This window comes from Schistocerca nitens, chromosome 3 (assembly GCF_023898315.1).
Source record: "Schistocerca nitens isolate TAMUIC-IGC-003100 chromosome 3, iqSchNite1.1, whole genome shotgun sequence".
NCBI lineage: Eukaryota > Metazoa > Arthropoda > Insecta > Orthoptera > Acrididae > Schistocerca > Schistocerca nitens.
In genome coordinates, this window is record NC_064616.1 from 971,942,833 (window position 1) to 971,966,471 (window position 23,639).

At 45.1% G+C, this 23,639-nt stretch overlaps 1 protein-coding gene across 1 annotated transcript in view; it reads left to right on the forward strand.

Annotated features, from left to right (window-relative positions):
* Positions 1 to 23,639, forward strand: part of LOC126249508 (latrophilin Cirl) — a 777,653-nt gene that overhangs the window by 49,813 nt on the left and 704,201 nt on the right. Inside the window, exon 2 of the mRNA XM_049951159.1 lies at positions 22,880 to 22,965. The gene's annotated coding sequence lies outside the window, so the exon portion shown is untranslated. The remainder of the gene's footprint in view (positions 1 to 22,879; positions 22,966 to 23,639) is intronic.

Below are 23,639 nucleotides of genomic sequence, written 5' to 3' on the forward strand. Positions count from 1 at the left end.
CGCGGGTTCGACGCCCGCCCGGACAAAGGCCGCAGATGACGAGGCGCGGCCGGCCGGCACTTCCTTACAAAAACGCAGCCCAGTCCTGGCTCCTTAGCGGATTGGATTAAACACTCGGAGAAGAGGTGCAGCTCTTCGTCACAGGCTTGTTCAATCGTCACAGTAACGCTCGAGAAACTGCAAGCCTAGCTCCTAAATTTCAGAGTCGGATCTACCGAGAAGACTCGGGAAAACCATTGTTTCCCCTCTTACACTTGTTATGGGTAGGAAGGAAGGAATTAAGTGTGTTGTTTAACTGCCTGCCACGACAAATTATTGGTGGCGGAAATCTCTCGTTCCCTTTCCGTCGTAAGGAGTCTAACGAAAACCTAAGCAGTGTGTCTAGGGTACGGCTTGGACTAAAATACAGCGTGAACATTAATAAAACCAACAAACTGCAGGGACGGATTCCTGACTGGAAGTGAAGGAAAAAGGTCGTGTGAACATGTGTCCGGAAATGGACGGTGTGCGTGCATCGACAACAAATCGTTCCGGAACACAGCACAGAGCTGCGTGTCATCCACGTCACAACAGATGTTCCATGGGGCTGCAGGTGTAGCGATTGTTGTGCAGGATACACATCATCCTACTTTGGCTTACATGGTGTCGGTGGGCCACTTGCCAGGAGCTTGTACTAGGATTCGACTCTATCCTTCGGAACCCGGTCCTCCAAATCTGGTTTACGCACAGTCCGCCGCCTCCCTGCACGTTTGTCTGTCTGAAAGAACCCACGATCACAAAAACGCCCAAAAAAGGCTTGAAATGTGGCTGGGGTCTGTGAAGGTAGTTGTTTTGCTATACCCGTCTGCTTGGCCGTAGACAAACACCATTTCGGCTTGTTCCCAACGTGAATACCGGACCATTCTGCTGCGTCACTCACACAGCCTGCAACACAGAAGGAACACTCCGCACGTGGTCAAAGGAACTGTCATTCGTGAGCGCGACAACGATGCATTTCCGGACACATGTTCGTAGGACCTTTTTTACCTCCATTCCAGTCAGCAATCTGTCCCAGCAGTTTGTCGGCTTAATCGCCCTGTATACACTGACCGTCTCTCCTAAGAGTCGACTGATAACCACGCAGTTTAGTCCCTTTAATCTCCGGACCACCCAACCTCCTAAGACTCGTCAGGCGCATTTTGTCTGGTGGTTCATCAGCTATTTGCAATTTTTTTTTGCAACGTGTAGCTGGAGTGAGATCAAACAAATGCTGCTCAAGTCTACATCTACATTTATACTCCGCAAGCCACCCAACGGCGTGTGGCGGAGGGCACTTTACGTGCCACTGTCATTACCTCCCTTTCCTGTTTCAGTCGCGTATGGTTCGCGGGAAGAACGACTGCCGGAAAGCCTCCGTGCGCGCTCGAATCTCTCTAATTTTACATTCGTGATCTCCTCGGGAGGTATAAGTAGGGGGAAGCAATATATTCGATACCTCATCCAGAAACGCACCCTCTAGAAACGTGGACAGCAAGCTACACCGCGATGCAGAGCGCCTCTCTTGCAGAGTCTGCCACTTGAGTTTGCTAAACATCTCCGTAACGCTATCACGCTTACCAAATAACACTGTGACGAAACGCGCCGCTCTTCTTTGGATCTTCTCTATCTCCTCCGTCAACCCGATCTGGTACGGATCCCACACTGATGAGCAATACTCAAGTATAGGTCGAACGAGTATTTTGGAAGCCACCTCCTTTGTTGATGGACTACATTTTCTCCCAATGAATCTTAACCTGGTACCCACCTTACCGACAATTAATTTTATATGATCATTCGACTTCAAATCGTTCCGCACGCATACTCCCAGATATTTTACAGAAGTAACTGCTACCAGTGTTTGTTCCGCTATCATATAATCCTACAATAAAGGATACTTCTTTCTATGTATTCGCAATACATTACATTTGTCTATGTGTAGGGTCAGGTGCCACTCCCTGCACCAAGTGCCTATCCGCTGCAGATGTTCCTGCATTTCGCTGCAATTTTCTAATGCTGCAACTTCTCTGTATACTACAGCATCATCCGCGAAAAGCCGCATGGAACTTCCGACACTATCTACTAGACCATTTATATATATTGTGAAAAGCAATGGCCCCATAACACTCCCTTGTGGCACGCCAGAGGTTACTTTGTCTGTAGGCGTCTCTCCATTGAGAACAACATGTTGTGTTCTGTTTGCTGAAAACTGTTCAATCCAGCCACACAGCTGGTCTGATATTCCGTAGGCTCTTACTTTATTTATCAGGCGACAGTGCGGAACTGTATCGAACGCCTTCCGGAAGTCACGTGACGCCCGGCGTCGGTTTTTTGCGTTACAAACAAAATTATTTTTGAAGTGGAATTTCACGTGGCCATTCGACAGAGTTGTCCCAGATTAGTCTAGTGCGATATTCCTTTTATCGGTAAGTAAAACGGAGACAGCAAAATACGAGGAACGACGAGTACTCAACCAGCGACAGCACCGCCCTGGCTCGTAGCACCATACGGAAGCGCTGCTCAGTCGCTGCTGGCGTACTCAGTGTTATTCGTGTTTTGCTTTTCCTGTTAATAGGTGTCGATAAAACGAATAACTCACTGGACTGACTTGGGACCGCTCTATGGGATGGGCACGTAAAATTTAATGTTTTTATTTTTGTTTATTTTTTATTTTTTATTTTTATTTTATTTTTTTATTTTTTGTTACGGGATAAAACCGACGCTTTCCGTCGCCATTGAGCGTTACCTGAAAGACGTGACGAGCACGATTTTTTTGGGATGACTCCGGCTACACGTTGCAAACATGAAATTGCAAATATCTGCCAAAACACCAGAAAAAATGCGCCTGGCGACTCTTAGGAGAGACCTCCGGTATGAACAGGAAGACGCAACTCTCAAGTGTTTTCGAAAAAACCGTGTTTAAAAATTTCAAGCGTGCTTCTATGGTCGCTAGTATTCAAGGTTCCACAGCCGTGCGAGTAAGCGCTTAGCTTCATATGCGTAAGGTCTCTGGATCGTACTCCGCTGCCGGTATTGTTTTTTCATTGGCGTGTAGTTATAACAGCACATTTATTATGACTGAGCGAATTATCAGTATCTGATGAATCTTTTATTATTTTCATAATCTTTACCCTGAAAAATTGGATTTTCCTCTAAGTTTTGGAAGTAACGTCTCAATGTAACCGTATTTGGCGTTCATTCTTGTGCTGTATGTCTCGATAATCATTGTTTTCTAAGTTTCGACGATCAGCATCAGACTGATTCGTGCAGTCTTCCGTAGGCTGCGCATTATACTTATCACAAATGTAAACACAACAATATAAATAAAATGACTATACTGATTTGATTTAAAATTCTAATGTTGGTTCAAGTGGCTCTGAGCACTATGGGACTCAACTGCTGTGGTCATCAGTCCCCTAGAACTTAGAACTACTTAAACCTAACTAACCTAAGGACATCACACACATCCATGCCCGAGGCAGGATTCGAACCTGCGACCGTAGCAGTCGCACGGTTCCGGACTGCGCGCCTAGAACCGCGAGACCACCGCGGCCGGCAAAATTCTAATGTACTGAAACTTACTGGCAGATTAAAAATGTGTGCCGAGCCGAGACTCGAAATCGGGACCTTTGCCTTTCGCGGGCAAGTGCTCCACCAACTGAGCTACCCAAGCGCGACTCACGCCCCGTCCTCAGCTTTACTTTTGCCAGTACCTCGTCTCCTACCCTCCAAACTTAACAGAAGCTCTCCTGCGAACCTTGCAGCACTAGCACTCCTGAAAGGAAGGATATTGCGGAGACATGGCTTAGCCACAGCCTAGGGAATGTTTCCAGAGTGAGATTTTCACTCTGCAGCGGAGTGTGCGTATGTATTCTTTTTTATTTTCAATCTCCGTGCAATATTTTTCCTTTTTTCGGGCTGAGGATTATGAACCATTAAATATTGATAATTTGCAGTCATAATGAATCTTATGTTAGAATTACGCTGGGAAAGAAAAAAAAATAGTGGCAGCGAGATTAAGTTTTCAAATCTTGCGCTTATGAATCTAAGCGCTGACTCGCTCGGCTGCGGACTCCATGTACACAAACGATTATACAAAGTATATAAGCACGCCTAAAATTTTCAAACTCTATTTTCACGAAAACAATTGAGAGTTGCGTCTTTCTGTGTTCATATGTTGAAGTCCTAGTCGTGCCCTGCACACTATGTCAGTATGGTTTAAATTGGGAGGGAAAGTTCGTGCGGTGCAGAAGAAGGCAAGAAAATTGTACTTACATCATAGCGTGCAGTCGTTTGTATTGTGAAGACCGACACTGGCGAAATGAGCTCTCTCTCAAATATTTACGACAAACATTACAAAAATACCCAAGTTCAGTTAATCTTATATGCCCTGAGTGGCAGGCGCGAAACAGTTACCATAGCTCACTTCCAAGTCTAGAACGAACTTGCCGGAAGGCAGCATGTTGATTCTACTAGTGACTGAAACTAAACTAAACTCCGTCCGAACAGGCCTGGTAAGGCCCAACGATACCGACCGACCGCCGTGTCATCCTCTGCAGTTATCCGGATACGGAGGGGCATGCGGTCAGCACAGCGCTCTCCAGGTTTCGTGACCGGAGCCGCTATTTGTCAGTCAGGCAGCCGACTAGGGCTCGCTACCCAACAGCGCGTAACTTCGTTGACTTAGTAGGGGGCAGTATTACCCCTGAGAGAAGGCCGTTAGTGCTGCTAGTGACTATTTCATATTATCAAAAGAAAACTAAAGTTTAAAATAGCCTCGGAAAACGTTTATGTACAATATTGTACTGTCATCAAAATCGTGTGGAATTTTTTGTGAACTTTCGTGGTGTTCGATAAGTGGTAATTAGAATCCGCGATCTGTGATGCAGACATTGATTGCCGTTAGACTAGCTGTTACATAGTTTATTATAGAGATTCATTTTCCTGGGTTTGCGATTATGAGAATAAAACCAGGTGGCATCCCTTTATTTTGAGACTTCATTGTAGTGGTGTAGAGATACTCTCACTTGCCATTCCATTATTTACTGTTCATTTCATGCAAGTTAGCATCTGCGGCCGGCGGAGAACAACGCCAATGGATACATCGAGACAGCTTTACAAGATATGAGGTAATAAAAGTTAAAGAACTGTCTCTCTGGGCAGAAACTGCAACTATTCTTCAACGTTCTACATATCGATTCAATGGAAATTACGCAGAGAAAATGAGGAATATTATAGTGCACACACACATAGAGTCGTGAAAGTTTTTTTCCCACACCCCATCCGCCTGTGGAACTGGAATAAGTGCCCTTTGCCACGTTTAGCTACCAGGCCAAATAAGAGTGCGAATACGCTATTATGGATCTACATGAAGTAAGTGTACAAAACAACACGATACTGCCTATCGTCACTACCTATCTTGTTAAACATATTTTAAAATATCAACTGGTCTCAGTAATTGCTCTCAGTTACGACAACTGAAATGTTTAGCTTAACTAATTACGAGGCATTTCGACAACGTGCGCTCATCTGCCAAGTGATTTTCAGAGTATATATTTAGACGTCTGTTACGAATATTTTTGCACCAAAGCACTTCAGACGGTTTCCGACGTTATAGACTCCTGCATTAGGAAATAAAATTTTACGTCGTTGGTATGCTTGAATAAGGCAGCGGTAACGGTGTGTGCATCTGTACGTTGTCCTATCTGTGATGCGTCTAACGGGAAAGCAGCGGTCTCGCTTTTGCCCTTGCCTAGTAGCGCCGTTGCCGTTCGCATTGCTGCGTAGTTATCGCGATGTTCGCAACTTATTACCTCGCAGAGCCGCTTCCTTCTCGATTCTCGCTTTTCTCCACAGCCAGGTATGTAAAACCGGTTCTTTTTAGATGCATCCTTGGTGTACTTTCACTCTCCATTCCTACAGGGTATAGGTGGGTGCGCACAAACACGTTCGGTGGGAGCCATTAGCTCATTCTAGGAAGTCGTGCGAGGAGTAACATTCCGACAACCTACAGAACGTGCGACATATTATGTACTGTATCGATACGCAGTGAGAGGACTAGCTATGTTGCAACATATTACGCGAAACAAGAACACATTCCAAAATACGTTTCCGACGAATGAATGCACTTCAGGGACTAACGTCCAAATAAGTAGTGGCAACAATACGTAACACTATTGGGTAGCATTATTTGCAATGGCAGCGAGAAACATTGCCGGTTCGTATTAAGCGTTTTAGAGTCCTCAAAAATATACATACTTCAACGCTACAGCTTCGTCAAGACAGTATGGGAGCCGTAGAGAATGTTTTCAGATGTCTAATGTGGGAAGGAGAAAAGTAATACATCTTCATAGACCATACCAGCATCGCCTTGGCTTGGTGGTGACATGTATGGTTTGCAGATGAAATTAAACAGCTAACAGAAGAGCGTAATGGAGCCATTTTGGACGTATCGGAACGTTCGTCACTGGATACTTTAGTAAACATGAGAGCGATACGGGGATGCCAACAAACTCGGAAGGACGACGGTTCAAACCCGTGTGCGGCCATAGTGATTTGGGTTTTCCGTGGTTTCCCTAAATCGCTTTAGGCAAATACCGGGATGGTTCCTTCGAAAGGGCACGGCCGCTTTCCTTCCCTAATCAGAGCTTGTGCTCCGTCTCTAATGACCTCTTTGTTAAACACTTATCTCCTCCTCCTCCTCCTCCTCCTCCTCCTCCTCCTCCTCAGTAGAACTAAAAGAGCGGAGTTGTACATCATGACGAGGTTTTACTGTTACAATTCTGACTGTGCGCGCTCCCAGAAGCATCGGGCAACACCTGACCTCCTTCAACATACTTCTCGCGAAATACCCACGACGAGAAAAAAGGTGATATTCCAGCTCATACGGAGGTTTACTGGTAGTCGATCTGGGACACATTGTTCTACAGTGGAGCCGTAAGTGACGGAGGTGAAGGAGAGGCGGGGGAGGGGGGGGGAGAAGTTGCGAGATATACCTTCCGCCACACACAACAGATTTTGGCTTTCGAGGTGTGGACGAGCTTATAGCTGACGTCATGGTCTTAAAAACGGAGCTCAGTTCCAAACTGGACAAAGATGGGATAAAGCTGTCGACCATATCCTTAAACCGAAACGCGTTGGCATTCGCTTTTATCGGGAACCAGAGAAAAGATGCCTAATTACTATACTCAAAATCTACCGTGTATTTTTTCCTGCTTTCGCGCATTATCTTGCGTTTATTCGCATTTAAGGCACACTATCGTCAAATGCGATTGTCGGTTTGGGTATCCCGTCAGTTGCTCGGAACAGCGACATAGATCAGCAGATAATTTAAGTGCTGCTGCTCGGTTTACTATTACGGTTAAATAATAAACAAAGGCACTCCGTCCAGTTTCAGATGTTAGAATAGCACCCACACAGATTCTGTCATATTTCCATTTTTTACAGTCTGTTTATTACGTTGTCGCTATTATTTGTTTTATGGGCCTTCAGCCGTGGTCCAAGGCATATTTCTCCGCCAAACGTTTCGTCATCCACTGCTGAACACATCATCAGATGCTATAACAACTCAGATAGCAGTTACAGTCTCAAACAAGCACAGAAAGCCGAACTGTTTTTCCGAGTACGTTATTCTGGCACTGTAACTGCCAAGTATTGTCTAGTATATACATCTCCTTCATACAAAAGTGGTCAACGAGCTGTCAGAAAGAACAACTGAATCTGCTGGAAGAGAGAAGTGTGGGTTTGAGACGTCGGATGCGGCTGTATTAGGCCCCACACCAGGGCCTGGGGCGCAGTCAATGTCATCATCCCATCTCGGCCCATTTTAAAGGGAATCCGGGCTTCCATTGTATTCCTCCTTCCCTGCAGGAGGCGGACCCCTTATAAGCTTTTAGTCTCTTCAGTCGCGGGGGACCGGGGAAGGTGAATGTTTCGAGATGGCAGCGCGTAGCCGCTGCAGTGTGCTTAACACATTTCTGGAAGAGCAATAACTTCTCTTGCCGACCCGCTATTCGTGTTTCCTTGACTCGAGTGACAAAACTATGAGCTGTTATTTGTTCGAGAAGGAATACAGTTGCTGCACGATTGGAAATGCGGGAAATAGCGAAGCTGTGCACCTGATAATATTTCGGTGTCATTTCCAGATTACGCCCAACACCTAATATACAGCAGAAAAATCACTAAATGACATTAGAACACCCAAACGAAGCCCTAGAAGAAGAAACTGTGAGAAGTAGCCGTAGCAATAGCCAGCAATGAGTCGGTCGGGACAGCGAACGTCAACTAATTAGCGAACTTTTGAAGCCTTCTAAAGCTGCCCAAGTCTGCTGTTGGGATGTGACAGTCAAGTGGAACTGCCACACCTAAAGCAACACCAGGCTGACCTCATGTATTGAATTACAAGGGCCGTCGACCATTGCCGAGGGTGGTTGGAAAAAATCGCACGAAATAAGAGGAAGGAATCAGTCGTCAGTTCTTAGCACAGTGACAGTGAGCAAGGAGTTACAAAGAATGAGGTACGGTGGTCGATCAGCTGCACGCACTTGTGTAGTCGCTTGAGGTTGTGTAAAGAGCGAAGCCACTGCACGGGTGATCTGCAGTGAAACAGGCAATATTTTGGAAGGGTTTGATGCTTTGAGAACGTTAACTGCCAACAGTGAGGCACAGAGGAAATGCTGTTACGGTAAGAGGTTGTTTTTCCTGGTTAGGTTGTGGTCCTCTTATTCCGCTTACGAAAACGTTAAATGCAGAAGGATATTACCACATTTTATAGCATTGTGTACTGCGTGTAGTAAAGGAACAGTTGGGAGACGATGGTGGATTGAGTCATCGTGGCAGTGCACGCTGTCTTAGAGCAGCATGTGTGAAACTGTGGTTTGTGGACAGTAACATTCTCTAAATGGAGAGGCCGGCACAGAGTCCCTGCCTGAAGCCAGTGGAACACCTTCGGGATGAGTTAAAACGCCGATTTTGCTCCAGACTCCAGCGTCGAATATTACTGCCTTCTCTGGTTTCAGCTCTCGAGGAAGAATGGGCTGCCATTTGTTCATAGACATTAAGACACCTCACTGAAAATGACCCCAGCAGAGTAAGGCTGGCAACGGCCTCTCCGCAGTGGTAACGCCGGTTCCCGTCAGACCACCGAAGTTCAGCGCTGTCGGGCTGGGCTACAACTTGGATGGGTGATCATCCGATCTGCCGAGCGCTGTTGGCAAGCGGGATGCACTCAGCTCTTGTGGGGCAAAATGAAGAGCTACTTGATTGAGAAGCAGCGGCTCGGGTCTCGTAAACTGACATACGGCCGGGAGAGCGGTGTGCTGACCACGTGCCCATCCATATCCACATCCAGTGACGCCTGTGGGCTGAGGATGACACGGCGGCCGGTCGGTACCGTTGGGCCTTCCGAGGCCTGTTCGGAAGGAGTTTAGTTTTTTATTAGAGTAAGGCTAATGGTAGACACATTCCATATTAATGTCCACTAACATGTGTACGGATACTTCCTTGGCATAATTTTACCGATGATAATCATATAAACTCTCTTCTGGACAGGATCCATTCTATTAAGATATTTCAGGTGTTCTGCCACATGTAGTTGACATCGGTAATAGGCTACAGCATGATGACTTCCCAACTTCTACCCTCCGTGCCTGTCTTTGACTCGTATAACTGCAGTATGGTTTCCGTTCCCTGTATTTATCCGTGTAACGTCTCTATTCCGAAGAGTGGTGGCACATACAGAAGCGTAAACAGTCCTCACACGGCACGTAAAAATTAGCGTCGAACTTGGCGCCATAATTTGGAATCTCAGGTTGCGGAACATCACTGAGCGACAAGAACTAAACGAAACCCGTCGGATATTTATGAACGTGCTGCTAAATGTGAACGAATGTGATGCAAGATCATTCAATATGTCACAAGCAGATCCCATTAGACACATATTGGAATACATCTGAGGGTGAAGTGCCATATTTGGTGATTTTTGTCTTACAACGTCTATGCTGTCCTGTTTCAAGGAAGTGGTGCATTAAAGAGTTCTCAGAAACGCTTCATTTTTGGTACTTTTTTCTACTAGAATTTGGAAAATTTTTTGTCAGTGGTAAAAGTTCTTCCATACCTCTAAGTTCGAAGCTATTTCTGGAAATATGAACCGCTTCAGACATGTTGTTCAATCAATTGCTATGTACATCTTCACAGATTATGTAGAAGTTTGATAGATATGAAGATAAAAGAGTAACAAACAAAAACTTAGATTACTTTAGCGAGGCATTACTAACAGTGTATGTGGCAGCGAACTGCTTGCGAAATCAGGAAGCTGTGTTAGATTCATGGTGGAGTCCATAAATTTTAATTCTTACATTTTCGAAACTTAGTACGCATGGTGAAATCCGTTGCCAGTGACATTGTCTCGAGGAGAATTTGGCTCTGATTTCAACACGTTGGGTTTCCTAGATTGCACTGATATCTCCACATTTTTTCCTTTATTTATTCCGCCCTTCTCCCATAATAGCAAATAATGCTCTTCTTCTTCTTCTTCTTCTTCTTCCTCCTCCTCCTCCTCCTCCTCCTCCTCCTCCTCCTCCTCTTTCGTTTTAATTCCTGTCTTTTATTTTCCTGAAGCTGTCTTCTGTGGTTTAGCCTTCTCATTAGGAACTGAATTTCATAAGTTTGGACTGTAGTAATTGTTTCTTGTGTTTGTTACCCAGCTGTCACACCCATACGGCAGTTAAAGAACTGATATGGTATTCATACAGTGTAGGCTTTCACGACCGGCGTCTTCTTCAGATAAAACGTAGGGACTTAGAGGCCGTGTTAGATGTATAAAACTGCTTCCTGATGTTTCGTCTCAAACTGCAGGAGACATAAAATTACGGATGGCATCGGGAAAGTTTTGGCTAAGTATGGGATCGGAACGATCTTTAGACCCATCGAGAAGATTAATGAATATTTAAGAATGGCAAAACATGCGCGGCACCCCCCTTGCAACACTTTACGGTATATGAAATCCCGTGTCCGCAGCTCGTGGTCGTGCGGTAGCGTTCTCGCTTCCCACTCCCGGGTTCCCGGGTTCGATTCCCGCCGGGGATCAGGGATTTTCTCTGCCTCGTGATGACTGGGTGTTGTGTGATGTCCTTAGGTTAGTTTGGTTTAAGTAGTTATAAGTTCTAGGGGACTGATGGCCATAGATGTTAAGTCCCATAGTGCTCAGAGCCATTTGAACCATTTTTTTGAAATCCCGTGCGCTTGCGGACAAGTGTATATTGGGAATATGAAAAGAACTGTCAACAGCCAAACACAAAATGAACTGTCGCCTCGCACATACTAAAACGTCTGCGGTAGCTGAACATGTTTTTCGGGACGGGAAGCACGAAATAAAATTCAGTGAGACGAGCGTTTTAGCAAGGACATCGCGTTATCATGCGCGCATGTATAGAGGAGCAATAGAGATTCATAGACATCATAATAATTTTAAAAGGAAAGGAGGAGGTTTGAAATAAGATAAAATATTGATATCGACTTTGCGCTAACAGGATGACATTCGGTTATTTTAAATCGGGAATGTTGGCGGCATCGAGAGGAAGTGACACAGTCGGCATCACGTGACGCTTAGTGGTGCCCTTTATGCGCTCTTCAGGCCTTAGCGGCAGTAGTTGTTACCTCGAAAGATGACGAAACGTCAGGAAACAATTTACACTCAGCCCGGAAGTTTTAACTGACATTGTATTGTTATCTTTAATTATTATTCCTGTTTAGTAAAATGCTGTGTATAGTTCCATATACTTCTTGGAATTTTGAACTTTGTTAGCATCTCTGAGTTCGTCATTAATAATTGCTCACCCTGAGTAATTGAAGGAGGAGGTTTGTTCTCAAAGATTTGAAAGGAAGGATCTGAGTTCAACGTCGTGTCGATTACGATGTCCTTAGAGACGCAGCACAATCTCGGATTAGGGGGAAGCAAAGGATTGGAAATCAGCCGTGCTCTTTCAAAGGAACCATCCCTCTATTAGCCCTAAACGAGTTAGAGAAAATTCGGAAATTTGCTGTAAGTTCCTATGGGACCAAACTGCTGAGGTCATCGGTCCCTAGGCTTACACACACACACACACACACACACACACACACACACACACACACACACACACACACACACACGCCCGATGACGAAAACATCCGATGGTGCGCAGCCGCGCGAACAGTGGCACGGCCCCCCTAGACCGCACGGTGCGAGTTAGGGACATGACGGTAAACCCAGATCTGGATGCTCAGATGGGGATTTGGACCGTCGTACTCCGGAACGCGAATCCAATGTGCTAATCAGTGCGCCACCTCGTTCGGTAGACTATTTTGAGTCTTATCGCAGTATAGCATTATCTTCGTGTACGAAGACGATATTTTTGTGTCATTTTCGCAGACCTTTAAAATAAAGTTTACACAGTTACTTCACGCGCGTCCGCTTTCGGAAACAAAATGCATGCGGTTGTTGCGCCAGGTGCAGCCGACAACTGCCGCTGTCTCAGATTGTGTCCCGTGCTCACCAGCGTTGTGCGCTCCCGTGTCCGGCTCTGTAGTGTGGTCGTTTGTTGCAGCGGAACATCTGCTGATGTAGTAAGTGGAGCAGGTAGGTAGGCGGCGGCTGCAGCGCGGCGGCTTGTGCGCATGCGCGTAACCGCCGCTCTCGTGTTTGACTTGGGCGCCTTTGTCGCCGCGCTTGCATTCCGGCGGGGGAACGCGAGCGGGCACCACAGAACTCTTGTCAGCCGGCCGCTGGGGCTACGTGTTAACTGTCGCAGAATGTGCGTACTTTACATTGGTGCAATTTGAGAAAGACACCGGCCAATTACTAGACACTCATTTGTGCTTTAGGACACGAGAGGGCAGTGGTTACAATCCGGTAGCTTAGGGTATCCGCAGTACCCGACCCTTAAATCGTTCAGGTTTGCCGTTCGTGGCCGTTTCTACTGACACCCGTGTCGAGGTTACACGAGATGCAGAAAGAAACAGATAAAAAAGTACTTCACTTTCTATATATGATCTCTTGACGCCTAAATTCTGTTACATACGTGCCTGTGTGTGAGAGTTGACACCGCTGTCTGGGGGATAACTGGTGCGTGATGTGCGAGAGGCAACGAGTAATGTATTTTTCCAAATTTTTGGAAACAGAAACAAAAAAAAATCTGAAACAATTCTAGCGAAAGTAAAATGAATGTTATGCGTCAAAGCCACCTTAGAAGTCCCCACTGCTCTTTGCGGACAAGGAACTGTAGACGTGACAGATGAAAGCTAGCGGTTTAAAGTCGAAAGATCCAGGAGGTTGAGTCCGCAGCTCGTGGTCGTGCGGTAGCGTTCTCGCTTCCCACGCCCGGGTTCCCGGGTTCGATTCCCGACGGGGTCAGGGATTGTCTCTGCCTCGTGATGACTGGGTGTTGTGTGATGTCCTTAGGTTAGTTAGGTTTAATTAGTTCTAAGTTCTAGGGGACTGATGACCATAGATGTTAAGTCCCATAGTGCTCAGAGCCATTTGAACCATCCAGTAGGTTGACATGTGTCTCTACTATCACGCCGTGCTGAAAAGTAATGCCTCCGAAATTTATTATTCTGTTCTCAATATTGGTTGAGGTAGTACACGCCATTCGTATTACTCGGTCGACTTCCTCACTTAGCTGGTGCGAGTTGCAATCCTCTGCTGCTAGTCGCGTGTTACATTGCCCTGTGTAGTGTAACTACGTCGGTGCGTGAGAAACGGCGTGGTGTAATCGAGCCTCTACCCGCAGAAGAGTTGGTCCATGCACGGAGCAGCACACCACACACGAGCGCTGCCACTTCTGCACCAGTCTGATGCCCTGGCTTCACCCTCATCGATTATCCTCCTTAATGTCCCGACTTGCACCCATCTGATTTTCATCAGTTTCCAGAACTTAAAGAATATCTTTGAGGACTTCCCTGTGGTAGGTGAGGTTGTGGTTTCGTCCACAGTCAAACATTCCACAGTGACGGTGTCAACTAACTGTTATCTTGTTAGGAGAAATGTGTTCGGCGCCTGGGTGACTATCTTGAGAAATAAGTATGTAAATATGAAGAATAAAGATGTAGAATGTAATAACTTTTGTTCTATTTAAAAAGCCGTAAGAGACTTAAAAAGCTGTAAGAGTTTCCACATAAAAAATTTCGGAGTCTTTACTTCTCAGCATGGCCTTGTAATAATAAAACTATGAAACCGTCGTACATATTTGAACACGCTAATCTCCAAAACTATTACACGAATTTTCGTGGCGTTTTCACAGGTAACTTGAGCCAAGCTTGGGGCTACTTTAGGCTTTTTCATCAAAATCGGATCATGAAAATATATATATATATATATTGTAATTTAAAGTTTTAGGATTCTGCTCAGCGTAGTAGTTCAGATGTTTGCCTTAGTGACGGCGTAACACACCAAAGAACCGATAGATGGCGCTGTTAGTTTCTTACAACACCCAAGGACCAATAGATGACGCTATTCGTTTTTTTTTTTTTTTTTTTTTTTAATTCATCTCGGTGACTGAGGTATTTTCGGAAGTTTAGATCAGTGACAGAATTAAGTGCCACAGTCTTATCTTTACGAATACAAACTAACATTCAATTTACTTTGCTAGAATATACGGATTTACTGCTTTCGCTTTTTGTGTTAAAACTTAATGAAATTGCTTTGCTTCCTTTGATAGGTTTATTTATATTTGACTTCTCGGCAAGGAAAGACGAATTTATTTAAAAAATGATCCCAGGAGGGCTCCGTTTTTGCCGATTGCTGTACGGAACCTAGAAAAGCGATGGTATGCGAATGCTCTTCTTTAACTTCCGTTGCGGAGCAGGGGCGTGTAGCTGCTGGATAAGGGAAGACGCGACATGCAGGAAGACCTGCTTAGTATCTGCGCTTGCTGGAGGCACTGCTGGCTGACATCGACGTGAACGTACGTACCGCAATGCACTCAGATATTGGGTCAGATCCGTTATCGTTCGATTATGCGATTGGTAATGAATCCTTGGAATCAGTAAAATCCGGAAACTGTGTATGAATAGGCGTTATCCAACCACTTGCAAAGCCCTCGTTATATCGATTCTTGTTATTATGCATCAATACGGGTCCGTTACCCGTAGGATTAGTTAGAGCGATTGAGAGAATCCAAAGAAGAGCACCACTTTTCGTCGCGGGTTCCTTTAGAATGCAGGAGTGTGTCACGGAGATGCTCAAACTGCACAACGAGTCGGTGCCCACGTCAGACTGTAGGTACCCAGTGCTGCCACCTTGTCAGCAGAACCACGCTCAGCAGAGCACTCTGGCGTCCGAACAAACCTTCGGGTAGAGGAAAGCTTTGGTTCCACACCCCAATAAGACTTCAGCCTCCGCTGCACATCTTAAGGTACATAGGGGAGTATTGGTGTACGTGGGAAAGGGGAAAAGGTGTCATGGCTAGAAGGGAAAGGAGTGATAAAAATCGCTGGACCACCTACTGATGGAACTACGGACCTATCCATTCGTAGTGTGGCAGTTAGGATGGATGGCTATGTAGTGCTGTTGCTCTTTTGGTGTTCCTGATTGACAGATTCCTAGAGCATCAAATATATTCGCAGTTGCGAATATGAACAACCGGCAGATATATAATGGAATGACGCCAATGAAAATTGATGCCAGATTCGGATTTCACTCTTATCACGGGCGGAAATCCGGGATAGGGTCCCGTTCCGGCAGAAATTTGCATTGGCATCATTCGATTATACAGCTGATGGTTGTGCATAATCGCAACTGCGAGTACATTTCGTGTATCAGGCATTGCAGTATCTTTATAACGTGGCTACCGTACTAGCACGAGTTTTGAGGAGTTCCTTACCTTAGCAAGGTGTTAATGTTTATGGCAGGTACTTTCCGTGTGTACTGAAACGTTCGTGACGTCATCGGCCACATTGTCATACTTACATGTGCATCGAGCGTTCCCTATCCACCCCAACCCCCCTGCTTTTTGGCAGAATCGGCGCGTGCCCGTTTAAGGTAATTCATTCCATCCGACGTAGGCGCTGATGTCGTCGCCGTCGTTATTGTTCGATGACGAAGACGACGAGCGTTAGCCGATTGGCCGCCTCCTCCTTTTTCGCACTCTTTTGTCAGCGGTATGAGAACGGGCGCATATCTCTCACTTCTGTGCGCGAGTCCCTATTGTGCAGAGGCGTCGATTTAATATGGAGAGGAACTGGACTGATGGAGTGGGGTGCGATTAAAATATGCGCCCATTGGTGGTGCATCTCGGCGAATACCGCGCTGTCTGTAACCAGACCCACCATTACGTATTCACCCGTCTATTTTCTACTGCAGCCGGGTTTCTTTTGTAAACACCAGCCTCCTTAATTAACTACCCACCATTCGAATCCTTGTTTCTCGTCGCGGCACCCAGCGGGAGGAATCAATACCGCCATCGTTGTTTACGCGTGTTGCTTTCCGGCACGAATTACGTGACTAGCGATGAAACGTGGGCCCGCCATGGTAACTTTTTCATTTCAATCCTCAGTATGAAGTAAATACTTCGTATGACATTACGGACTCGGAGAACCCGAGGTATTCGCACTATGTTCCTTCTGCATCTACATGTGCACTCTGGAGAGCAATTCAAGTTGTGAGTAAATAATGTATCTGTGGTGAGCGTACTGTAAGACCTTCAGTACACACGCCATCACATTATTTGACTTGTCGCTCTAACGAAGTAGGCGAGTGTCAGCAATATGTCTCGTGGTCTTATGGTGGCGTGTTTATCTTCTGCCGTTAGGTCAGACGATAGAAATGCCACTTGCACGCTTAGAGTAGCAGATTGACGGTGATCAACTTTAAACAGAACTTGATTAATTTTCACACACATTTATTAAAATAATAATAATAAGCATAAAAATTACTTAACTTGGTTCTGAATGCTATTTACAATTGACAATCTGAAGTTCCTTTGGTATTGGTACGTTAATCTTATTCTCACATATCTCTCTGATACTTGACAAAAGTGTCTATACAGTTATCTTCATGGCTATGTACAGGAATATGGTAATCTTATTAGGCGCAGACTGAAACTTGACTATAGACTGGTACAGACAAATGTAGAACTCGTACAGACTGTTGCAGACAAATGCAGACTGGTACAGACTGGTGCAGGTCTGTAGACTCGTTATAATACCTCGCGCGTTCATGTATAACTGCGCGAGTGTGATCCGCGAGGAGAAAAAGTTGAACGTTAGCAGCAATCTCATTGGCTGCGTTACATATTAATACGCGGATCGGCGGAAGCAGAATTTGGTCCGTCTTTAAGACAGCGCCATCTCGTAGTGCGGAGACGGACGAGCGCTGCGCCTGCGCTGTTGTGCTTAGCGGGGCGCGCTTTAGTGGGAAACTTGTGTACGCGCTGACTACGCTGAACTATGTACACAACAGTATCACTATCATATTCCTTCCCTTTTTCGCGGAATGAAATGTGGTAGCAAGTAATATATTGCTTAGGTCTCGTTGAAATGTACGCTTCAGGAATTTTAAACAGGAAACCTCTCCTTGGTGCACGATACCACCAGCGAGGAAACGAAGAGATCGAATGGTGGGGTACATACTAAGACGTTAGTCGTTACTGAAAACTGTGTTCGAGCAGTGGTCGGAGAAAGAATCGTTGAGGCGAACCTAGATAACGGTATATAAGAAAGATGGTAGGATTCTGCAGATGAAGAGGGTAGCTGACAAGCGGACGGAATGGAGGACCAGCTTCAAAGATTGATAACCAAAGCAATTATCGTCGTCTTACGCTGTCTTTATTTAACTGGAATTTCATTGTGAACACGTTGTTGTCATTACGAAATGTTAGCACCGCAGACGGCACATCAGCGACAGGTTAGTGGCAGCGCAGACGACATGGATTCCCTCAGACACAGCTGTTCTCGACAGAGCTCGACAAGGAAACTTGCTCATAATTACATTGTGAATTTTTCGTAGCTGATTACGATGTATGTACATAGAACGCACCATATCATTCGTGGTGATGGTGATGTATCCATTATGTAATACCGCGTTTATTACACTACCTCACTGTTTTAGATATTATTAAGAGAAGCGCCTTAAATAGATAGAACATTCTGGATACGACGGCTTCGTATCGAAATTAGAAATGATTGCTCCAAGCAGGATTCGCCTGACGTGCATTGAATATGGAGCACATGTCGCCCACGGACAAGGTAGACGTCGGGCTACCTCAGAGAATATGTTAGTATAAGCATTGCTCCGTACTGACAATCGCTGGTTTCACCATCTCGGAACGAAATTGAACTTCGACTACGCTGCAGATCAGTCTGTCACCACAACCAAGATTTGAGATTGGAGGAAAAGAAGAAACGAAAGAAAGAAAGCAGGGGAGGGTGGCATCCGTATCAAACGGCGAACGAAAGTCTTCATTTTCTTCAATCGCCGGAGTATTTTTATCTTAAGTTAATTATAATATTTGCTGTCGAAATTGTTGAATACTAAACGTTGCGCAGTCGAGTAAATTACTGTAGGATAGCGATTGTTGCTGAAGCCATTAATGGAGCAGTAATTAAATAAAAAAAAATGCTTTTAGGATGGGGCCATACAGCCATCTCAACAGAGGAAGATACGACAGAGTGTTTCGACAATTAAGAACCTTCATTAGGGCCAAGACGTACCCTGGTACGAAGTTGTATATGCTTGGACTTGTCATGTGGCAGAGCGGTTTTTGCGTCAGTTATAATGGTGCGAAGATAAGGACAACACAACACCCACTTCCCGAGTGGAGAAAATCTCCAGGAATCCCTTTGGTTAGCACACTGCTCCCTGATCCCGCAGCTGCCGAGACGGACGAGCTGAAGTTTCCATAGTGCGTATTGCAATCCACCTTTGTCGGCTAGCGTACTAAGACTGTTCTCATTTTCGGGCTGCTAATAGTGGTAGTAATGTAATGCTTTGACTTGTTTTATGTTTTAGGAAACACCAAACGTTAACAATTGTTCGTTATTTCACAAAGAGTAGATTACAACTTGACAACTATATATTTCATCACGGGATGACTACATTATTTTATTTTATTTTATTGATGTTTCATCGAGACCTGCTCTCTTGAAATCTTCTTGCGGATCTTTTTAGTATACGAGGTGTTGCTTTATCACAACCCATTGTTGTACAGATTAAGTTATTAATTAGTTTTTAGCGAGACAAAATACTTACTACACGTTAAAGTAAAATTGGCGCAAAGCGACCACAGACAAATCCCATCTATGTGGATGACATTCTTTTCCATTCAGAAACGTTGAATGTTTGGTGTCTTCAGTCTAGCTTCGTTCGTATCAGATGTCTCCACAGCATTCACCATAAGATACACGTCTTGACACGTGGCTGATGCCTCGTCGCTCGTCTTTCTTCAGTCACAGTATTGGGATGTGTAGGCTCTGCTATCGTCGGCTTCCTGAGATAGTTTCCTTGCCACAAATCCCCACATAAAGAGTGCATTAACACCTTTCTTCCATTAGCCGACCAAATACCTGAGAGCCTCTGGGACCCGACCGAGCGATGTGGCGAAAGGGGGTAGCACACTGGACTCACGTTCGGGAGGACGACGGTTCGAACCCGCGTCTGGCCATCCTGATCTGGGTTTTCCGTGATTTCCTAAATCGCTTCAGGCAAATGCCGGGATGGTTCCTTCCAAAGGGCACGGCTGATTTCCTTCCCTAATCCGAGCTTGTGCTCCGTCTCTAATGACTTCTGTGTCGACGGGACGTTAATACTAATCTCCTCCTCGAGGACCCGAACTGACAACCTCCTGGCGGAGCCACAATTCTAGCGACCTAGGTAGGGATGCTGGCCATCACGACTTATCATTTCAGGTCGCTGTCACCGGAAACCGAGAGAAGGAAAAGGGAGAAGTAGTAGGACGGAACCAGAGTAGATGGTGGCTAATCAGAAGTCGACGACACGAGCAGAGAAATTAATCCGGGAGTCGCCCGACGGCCGATGCCTTCATTTGCTCCTGGAGGGAGGGCGGGGCGGGCCCACATTTTTCACTCCCGCCTTCGATAATGTTCGATCCCCGGCCGTGCTCGAAGCTGTCCTGTGCATCCATCACTGCGGAGTGCTGTATTCCGCCACTCCACCGCGTGAACGGATTTTTGGATATTCTTGGGGCAAATATTAGTCGAGTGTGACGCGCTGTCTTATCTGTATACGGGGCGAGGACAGACTATGATGACAATAACGATAGAGTGCCGTGAAATGATAAATCATCGGACGATACCGCGACTTGCTTCGCACGGTGTGTCTGCGCATACGTGCGATTAGAACGACGCATTTTTCACTAATACAAAACAGTACGGTGTTCTATTCGGCGAATGTTAAATAGAAGCGTGCCCCCGTGGAAGTGTAGTAGGTCCACTGATGTTCTCAACATACATAATCGATTTATCACATAATGTCAGTACCACTTTCTGATAGTTCGGAGACGTTGTTTAGAGAAATATCGTCTTTGGACGAAACTAAAGAAATGCGGAAAGACTTGGACAACATTTCCACTGGATGTAAATGTATGGCGGCTACCTCTAAACATGGATAAAGGCAAGACAATGCCTCCAACAGACAGATAGAACCTGACACTATCAGATTACAATATTAGTGGCGTACATCTGCATTACGTTTCATCGTTTAAATATTTAGCATAAAACTAAGAAGCGATATGAAATTGGACGAAAAGCGAAGAACAGTATTACAGAATTTGTTGGAAGGGTTGTGTGTACGTGTAGTTCATCTCATCGGTTCTAGACTACTCCTCCAGCATATTGAGTCGTTATCAAGTAAGCGTGACAACAGACATTCAACGAATTCACAAATACGCAGCTAAGACCATAAGAGGTCCAACAATACGGGGATTGAGATTCCGCCTTGATGCAAAACACGTTATTTATTTCACAAACTAGTTTCAGCGACAAATGTCGCCATCATCAGTGGGTTTCTTAAAATCTAAAACGTGAACAAAATAGCACTGTTATACAAACACTGTACATTTTTGCTGTTGTTTTTTGAATATAGTTTTCTGTGGTTACTTTCATACTACCTTATTTATTGTATGTTATGGCATGTTTTTACGAATTGCAGTCGCTGTTTGCGGCACGTTTTCTATGCTTTTTCTGCTGCCGTTTTTCTCGGCAGGCATCATGTCATCTGCAATTATGTGAGCGGCTGTTAGTAAACAAATACTAAAAGGTGAAATTGCGTATGACAGCGTTATTCACTTGGGATTGCGGTAGTGCTGTAGATGCAGTTTTAGTGTGTACAAGGCTTTTACTTAGTTTGTCGTGTACTCACGTTCGTTGGACGGCAAGCAGCTAATTTTGTACACAGAAAAGCAAAACTTTGCCACTTTGTTTATGCTCCAACACATTACGTTATCGTGCTGTTCGCGTGTGTCGCGAGAAATGTGTCGAATGTTGCGAGAAGGCTATAGTGAAAGGGAAAAACGTAATAAACGAAAACGCAGCACTTTGAAACAACAGTCTTTACCACTCTTAGAGAACTGACCCAGGACACAGAACAGATAGTACACACACGCAAAAGAACTACTTCCCGATCACACACAAAGAGATAAATAACGAATAGAAGTCGTCAGAACTCCCACTACAGTTTTCATAGCCTTCTCGCAACATGCGATACATTTCTCGCAGAACACGCGAACAGCAAGATGGCGTAATGTTTTGGAGCATAAACAAAGAGCCAAAGTTTTGTTTTTCTGTGTAAAAAAATTAGCTGCATGCCGTCCAACGGACGTGAGTACACGATAAACTAAGTAACAGCTTAGTAGACACCAAAACTGCATCCACAACACTACCGCAAGTATATAACGGTGACATACGTAAGTTCACATTTTAGTATTTGTTTACTAACAACCGCTCACATAGTTGCAGATGACATGATGCATGCCAAAAAAAACGGCATGCCGCAAACAGCGACAACAAATCTTCAAAATGTTCAAATGTGTGTGCATTCGTAAGGGACCAAACTGCTTAGGTCATCGGTCCCTAGACTTACACACTACTTACACTAACTTAAACTAACTTATGCTAAGAACACACACACACACACACACACCCATGCCCGAGGGAGGACTCGAACGTCCGTGACATGACGCCTCAAACCGCGTGGCCCCAACAATTCTTACAAAAATGCTATAACGTACAATAAATAAGGTAGTATTGAAAGTATCCAAAGAAAACTATATTGAAAAAACAAACAGCAGACATGTAATCATGTGTTACAGTGTTTGTATAACTATGCTATTTTGTGCTTTAGAGTTAAAGAACCCACTGATGATGGCGAGATTTGTCGCTGAAACTAGTTTGGGGAATCAATAAGTAAACAAATGACAAAAAGTGTTTTGCATCAAGGCAGACTCACAATTCCCATGCGTTTTTCTATGCAAACACGGACCAAATGGAAGAGTTCCAAGAGTGTTACGATAATTGGTCCATATTGTCCATCCGAAACTGTCGCAGAGATGGTCAGTAGTTCGAGGAAAACTGTGTGATCATTCTAGTGCCACCATGGATGACGAGAATAAGGTGGGAGATGAGGCTGCTCATAGACAATGTTTTTTTCCTCCACTCAGTACTCGAATGGAAGAGGACAGGTAGTTGGTGATATACACTGTACGCTGGCTTGCGGACTAGAAGTTTACGTGTATACTATCTGTAAGCAGACCAAGACCTTCACTCGCGATTAGATGGCTAATAATGTGATTGATAGTACTCAGCATGAACAAACGAGATGGTCGTAGATACAGTGTGTGTGACCAAAACAAACGCCGGCTTACTTTGTTCTCAGGCGGCCGAGTTGCAGGGAGCCGCTCCTGGAGGCTGTAGCTCCTGGGTGGCGCTCAACTGTTGCTGACTGACTATTACATCTCGAAGGTACTGGTAACCTCTCCTAAGTCTGTAGGTACTGATTGTCGTTAGCTCTTTTACTCAATGTTTATGAAAGCCCACGGACTCTGTGATCTACAGGGGGCATTTATCCCGCTCAGGATTTCGAATGAGTGCTGCCGTTGATGAAGATCAGTAGAAACAAATTGTAGAACGTAGTACAAGCTGTTAAAGTATTACAAAGTTTGTCTCTTCAGGGTAATGTTGTGTGCGTTGTGTAAACACTAGTGCAGTCAGTGTGGCTTTAAAATTAGTATCTCGAGTCTATGTACTAGCCAGATATGTCCGCCACTGGTCAGAATATTTGTGTAATAGCACCGCCACTTCTGTGTGAGGACCCACCCGCTCCTCCTCTACATTTTGCTGCGAAGGAGACTTTTCACAGCGCAAGCACAATTTTAGAGATCCATAAACAGCCTCATACTAATATGTCAAATGGCTCTGAGCACTATGGGACTTAACATCTGTGGTCATCAGTCCCCTAGAATTTAGAACTACTTAAACCTAACTAACCTAAGGACATCACACACATCCATGCCCGAGGCAAGATTCGAACCTGCGACCGTAGCAGTCGCGCGGTTCCGGAGTGAAGCGCCTAGATGTTGCCTTCTGACACGGAACAATGAAGATGTGGGAATTGGAGCATAGTAAAAAAAACAAAA